The sequence below is a fragment of the Triticum dicoccoides genome, chromosome 1B (genome assembly GCF_002162155.2).
Source record: "Triticum dicoccoides isolate Atlit2015 ecotype Zavitan chromosome 1B, WEW_v2.0, whole genome shotgun sequence".
In the NCBI taxonomy this organism is placed as follows: Eukaryota; Viridiplantae; Streptophyta; class Magnoliopsida; order Poales; family Poaceae; genus Triticum; species Triticum dicoccoides.
The window spans coordinates 21,035,944-21,042,924 of record NC_041381.1 but is presented as its reverse complement, the minus strand read 5'-3'; positions in this window follow the sequence as shown (position 1 = coordinate 21,042,924).

Below are 6,981 nucleotides of genomic sequence, written 5' to 3'. Positions count from 1 at the left end.
CATGTTGTTTAGGCATCATGATTTCGTGGTAAGAAAAAGATTAGGCAACTTGAGAAAGGTTATTCTTTGTAGCTCTGTTAATGTTATATGCTTCCTTTTTTTCCCACCAAATGGTAATTTGTTTGTTATTTTGTACCTAATGGATTGATTGGTCAAGAGTGGTCTGCTTCAGTTTTGTGATGCATCAGTTTGATGTCAAATGATAATTGACGAACTTTGGCTGTGTAGTTGTGCTCCATGTTTAGCATTACTAGTGAGTTCTTTGAATGGCCGGAGGAGGTCCTGTCATGCATGATTAATATGCTGATTGTTTGATTGCTCTCTTCCTATACTGTTGTGTGGATTAGTTAATAGTTAGTGCAGTTCATCCAAATCCTCTGCCCATGGCCATTGAGCCGTGCAAATTTTAGTGCTTTGTTAGGTTATGCCGATGCCAAAACTGTTTCACAAATGTTGGAGCTGCTGCTGTTAGGATGGACTAGGATATAGGCATTGTCATTGTGTGACACTAGGCATAGTTAACTAGTAACTACTCCCTCCATTCCTAAATATAAGATGTTTTGGCAGATCAAAGTAAACTGCCAAAACATCTTACATTTAGGCACAGAGGGAGTAGTTATTCTCTAGATGCAACTCATAAGCCATCATACACTACTGTTCTTGTCTGCTTCATCATACAACACATGTACTACGTACAGTGGTCTCCTCTACTATGATCGTGTGGGTCGGAAATGTTACAATTTGAAAGCTCTCTTTGTTTGGCTAGAAACTGCAGTCCACACTCAAGTAGAGTGGCCTCATCTGATTCGATAAACAGGCTTGTGTAGGAGTGTCCAGTAAATTAATCTACTTGTCAGCAGTGCTATTTTTTCATTTATTAGAAGCAGCATATATTTATCAAGGATAAAAGCAAACCTCAACTTGATTGGTTACTTGGCAAAGAACAAGCATATGTGTGTGTGTGTGTGTATTGTCATGATCTTTAGTTGTGACAAGTTTGGTTACTTGGCAACATGCTTGCTCAAGAAAACTTGTTTGTCCTGCTTGTTACAAGTACAGAACAATGTCAATGGTGGAGCTTTAATTATTTTTGTTACCTTACATCCCCGGATTATGTTGTTTTCCTTTGGAATTTTGCCAAACTTCACTACCCTGCTGTAATCATAACCTAGCTCCATTATTGTTGCCTCCTCACAACCCAGGATTATGATGTTTTCTTCTTTAACTAATTGATGACGCCTCACTGCCTTGTTATAGTCTAGTTAATACTCACCCACGCCTCCCTCCCCTTTGCTCTGCTCCATTCATCATTCATCAACAGTAGGACTGCATTTTCATATTCCTCCTCTTTAGTTGTCTGTGCCCAAGTGTTGGCATTTTCTTATTCTTTTTCAATTATTTGTGCCAATAGTGTTGGCATTTCCATTTCTCATTGTTGTCATGTTGACCCCACAGGCTAACCGAAAATCAGGGCATCCTGTTTGCAAGATCATGGACTTCTGCAAAGAGACCTACAGCAAGGATGTCGCAACAATAAAAATCAAGGTATGTGTGATAAAATCAATCTTGGAGAATTTATCGTTCCAGCACTACTTAAGCTCAGTTGAAATGCCTAGTACATACAGTGGTCTCCTCTACTCTGTTGTACAATGATTGTGTGGGTTGGAAATGTTACAACTTGAAGCTCTCTTTGTTTGGCTTGAAATCTTCCATTTTCTGTCAACATTTCTTTTTCTATAATTTTGTGTACATAAAACCTTGTCCATTTCACCCAGTCGTGGCTTCTTTCGGCTGTGACTATATAAATTATTTCCTTTCTGTATATTTCTTTCTTTCTACAGCTAATCCTTCTGAGTTCTCGAAGGAACAAAAAAGCTCACAAATCCCAACATAAGCTTTTCTTTTCGACGAATAACTGTAGCCAACTTTTATTGTGTTATTATGCTGCCCTTCCAGTTGAGCCATGGGTTGTGCAAGCTATTGACCCCATGATGTAGTAGTAGTGTTCAAACCTGTGATGGTGGTCTTCTGGTTCCAGCGACCACAATGAACTTTTTTCCTCTTATTACACTTCTTTGCTGGTTAGGCCCCTTTTCCTACTCCATGATACTGTAGCAGCAGCGCTTTGTAATGAGTGGTCCATGTTCTTTTCCTACACGCCTCTGCTTGTGAGGGTTTTTGACTTGTTATCAAGCACGCTCTTATACTACTTTACGGAGGGAGTAGCATTTTAATAGAATAGGTGTTGTTGTTTCCTTGGAATCAATCTTATTTATGCTATTATTTTTGTTTTCTCACGCAGGCAGGTTCTCGCGTGAGCCCACCGGCCAAGCAGCTCTGCCTGCCTGCTCCGGCATGGTTGGCCATGAGGCACTGGCGATAACCCAAGGCAGAGGCGTATCAGACTAGCTGTCTTGTTTGAGGTCCTCAAGGCCATTAATGTTTCGCACAAGATCCAACTTGATAAGCTGGTAAGCTGCTCTAGCTAGTAGCCAACATTAACCGCAATCTTTTTTTTCTTTGGTCACACATACTGCTCCTGTTATGTTTCCTCAGAACAACAGCAGCAAAAACCATTGCCATTGATTGAAAAATATATACTTGGTTTCACCTCCCCGCTGCCTGTCACTATTGCAGATTTTAGAAACACACAAACCAAGTCAATCCTAGCAGCGTTGCTCTTATGCAATATCCCAAGGTTCCCATCCATCCTGATTTCCTTCTTGAGTACTTTGGTGAGATGTTGAGATTATTACAGTATGGCTTATGTTGCTTTTCATTATAACTTGTAAATTGAAGCCGCTATTCATGCTCTTCGTGACACCAGGGGGTCTGCCATGGCCCAAGGACCATGAAAAGAAGGCTGATGCAGATCTTCTCGAATAGCTTCAGGCAGTGTCTGGGTTTCAGGTTATCACAACATGGCGAATCTTTACCTGTTGTATTTCAAACATATCCGTGTCCATGATTTGATTGTACGCGCTCCAAAAAAATTCAACTATCACTCTGCCGAAAGATAATGTGTACAATTATTGTGTGGAGGAAAAAGTTAGAACTTGAGGCTCTGTTTGCTACACTGACTACTCAGCTATACATACACTGACTGGAAATCTTTCATTTTGCGTGAACACTTTTTTTTGTTATAATATTGTATAAATAAAACCTTGTCCGTTTCTCCCAGCGGTAGCCTCTGTTTGTTTGGGACCGTATTGCTGATGCAAAACATTTGTGCTTGCTTCCGGTGATTCTGTCTTGCTAAAGCATTAAGTACTGTCACCCTTTTATTTTATTGGATTTAGGCAATTTAGCAGCCCTGATTTTACCACGTACTAGCTACTCATATGATACCTAGCTAGGGTCTCAAAGATATGTAAACTATCTTGCTTGCCTCTTTTTAACAAATAACAAGTATAGAAACAACAATTGAAGCATTCAACAATTAAAGTATAGCTTGCTTGCCATCGAGCGAGCCATGGGTGCGAGTTTGGTGATTTTGTGTTTGGATCTGTGCTGCTGCTGGTCTTCCCTTCCAGCCACCACAATTATTTTTTATCGACACATTATTCTAAGCATTAAACCTTTGGAGCATGTTGGTGGTTCTTATTGCACATACTAGGCAATTAAGGCTTCTCGTTGGCTAGGTTAACTAATTATATTTTAATGCAGCAATCAATTCTGGACATTGTCTTGAGCTGGAAAGCAAGAAGCATGTGTCTTGCTGTTAGTTGAACTTGGGTTCCTTCCCTAATGGTAAGAAGAAACATGACATGGGACACCATGGAGCAGAAGCTTCTCCTCTGAAGGTACATAGGTACTCTCTCGCCCATCTTCCATCTCCTCCTCTTCTCTGATGCGCTCTTGGTTGACTAAGCTGGTTCCCTTTCCCATGCAGTGCACGCCTGCCTGACGGATCCAAGATAGATCGCCAATGGCACACACCCCAGGGGTGATTATCGCTGGCCGTACCCCGGCGTCCAGCCCTCACTCCAACAGCATAGGTGGTGGTTATCTTCCGTCCACCACAATATGTCACCATTTTACTTGGGTGGATTACTGTCACCATTTTACTTGGCATTTAACCCTCAAATGGATTTTATCTACTACCCAGTATTTGATTCCTAGTTTTTCTTTTTTTTTCCTTTTTGCGGTACCTCAAATAAGCTTGCCTGCCTCTTTTTCACGAATAAAAGTTATCAACTTCTAGTGTCTTGTTATGCTTGCCATCCAACCGTTGTAGGATTAGTGTACGGATCTATGGTGCTACTGTTTTTTGCTTCTTTGGGGTTGTAGTGCTCATGCAAAACATTTGTGCTTGCCTCCGGTTATTATGTCTATCTTGCTAATGAATTAATTACTCACCATTTTGTTGGATTTACCCAATTCAGCCCGGATTTCACCACCTACTTGTTACTGATGTGATTCCTAGATAGGGTCTCAAAGATATGTACAATAGCATGCTTGCCTCTTCTTAACAAATAACAAGTACACTAGGAACAATTAAAGTTATCAACAATTAACGTATAGCTTGCTTGCCATCGAGCGCGACTTTGTTGATTTCGTCTGAGGATCTGTGCTGCTGCTGGTCTTTTCATCCGGCCACCACAATTAGTTTTCTCAACATATTATTCTAAGCAATAAACCGTGGGAGCAAGCATGTTGGTGATCCTTTTTGTCCATACTATGGCAACGCTTATCATTGGTTAGGTTTACTAAATATGTTTAATGCAGCAATTCTGGACATTGTCTTGAGGTGGAAAGCATGAAGAAGCATCTCTCTTGCTCTTAAACGTCGGTTCCTTTCCTAACGGCAAGAAGAGGTGTCACATGGGATGCCATGGAGCTTCCTCTGACTTGACCCTATTGCAGCAGCAGCTCCTCCTCCTCAAGGTATGTAGGTACTCTCTCGCCCATCTTCCATCTACTATTCTTCCCTACTCTGATGTGCTCTCAGTTGACTTGGATGGCTCCTTTCCTCCACGCAGGTGCACGCCTGCCTGATAGACCCAACATCCATCACCAGCGGTCAACCCCTAGCCACTGGCGAACACCACGGTTAGTTGTTGCTGGCCATACCCTGGCGTCGAGACACACACAAGTTTTGGCTCTTCCTGCTACAGCCCTCACTCCGAAGGCATAGGTGGTGGTTCTTATCTTCTACCCTCACGCTCTCCCTCTCTTGATTTTTGTGCTTGTTCTTTTTGGCTGTTCTGCTGATCATTGTTTTTGAGTAGCCCGACTAGTCGACGAGTTGCACGGCCAGGGTTGACTCAAACCCCTCGACTAAGCAAGACTAGTCACAACTTGTTGACTGGCCAGGCTCGACTTGTCACGAGTCACTACCCCAGAACGACTCGTCGACTCGTCGACTCATCGACTCAAACCTTGCTGCTGATACAAATTAACATTTCTATTGTTTGCTTCTATGATGCTAATTAATTACAGTCACCCCTTTATTGGATTGCGCCCTCAACTGATAGTTTGGCCCTGATTTTGTGCACTAGTAGTGAAATGGTTATTTGATTTCTCCTAGGCTTATCTTTTCACAGTACCCACCTCAGTGATATGTAAATTATCTTACCTCTTTCTATTAATGACTAAGTGTCGAAACCATAAAAAAGTTATCAACTTTTTCTGTTTTGTTGTGCCGGGCATCGTGCCATGGCCTACTATGGTGATTTAGTGTTTGGTTCTGTGGTGGTGGTCTTCAGCCACCACAATCATGCAATTGCCATCATCTCTCTCTTTGTCAATCAAACTGCTCTCTCGCACTTCTTAGCTGGTTAGGGCCCTTTTTCGGTTGCTAACAAATACAACAAAATGCTTGCGTGTTGTGTTGGGCTGTTGTGTACTATAGGCTATTCTTCCGTAGCATTTCAATAGAACTAGTGCTGTCATTTTCTCAGAATAAATATTATCTATGTCCTATGCTTTCAATGTAAAGATATTTTTTCTAGTCTTACATGTTCAGTGTTACCTATGAATCATGTGTATGTGCAGGGCAAAAGGTGACGGCATCATCTGGTTACTTACGGCTCAGCGGACTATCACCTATGAGGCTTCCCACCCCCACCACGAGATGAAAGTCATTTGGCTTCAACCATGGTGGTTTATTTGTTCCGGTGAGTCAATGTCTTCTCTCTAACTCTATGTGGGCCCTGAGATGGTCTGGCCATCCAGCCAATGATTTAGTGGTCTCGTTCTTAGTGGTGGTGATCTTTGGCCACCACAGTCTTGGATCTTGTCGTTTAAAATGGTTCTCCTGCTACTGTATGTGATGTTTGTTAGGGTAGTAATTTGGCCCTGGTCTTATCAACTCCCTCCATAAAGAAATATAAGAGCGTTTAGATCACTATAGTGACATGACTATTTGTTTCCTAGGTTTTTCCTTTTTTTCCAACAGCCCCTCAAAAACATGTAAATAAGCTTGTCTCCATTCCCACTGCCATCTAGCTGTGGTGCTGGCCAGCGAGCCAATCATTTAGTGTTTGGATCTGCGGTGGTGGTCTTCTGGCCACTGCAATCATGTCGTTATCATCATCTTTGTTTTGGGCGTCTTCTTATACTTCTGTGCTGGTTGGTATAGGGCTTGGTACTGAATGGTCCACTGCTATTTCCTGCTTTTTTTTTTGACTATAGGATTCTTGTGTGTTACGTACTGCTGCTGTGTACTATAGGATTAAGCATGCTACTCTTTTATAGCACACATAGAAAAAGTGTTGTCATTTTCTTGGAATAAATCTTCTTTATGTCATGTGCTTTTAGTGTAAGCGTAAATTATCTAGGGGAATAAAAGAGGTTTGGGGGATAGATGGACTTGAACCCTCACAACTTATAAAGTCGATGGATTTTCCTACCTACGAATCATGTGTATGTGCAGGACAAAATAAGACGCAGGTGCCTGTGTCATAACCTCCAAGTACGGCTACTTACGGATCAGTGGACTACCTCGGCTTTTCTCCCCGTGAGATGACAGTGGTTTGG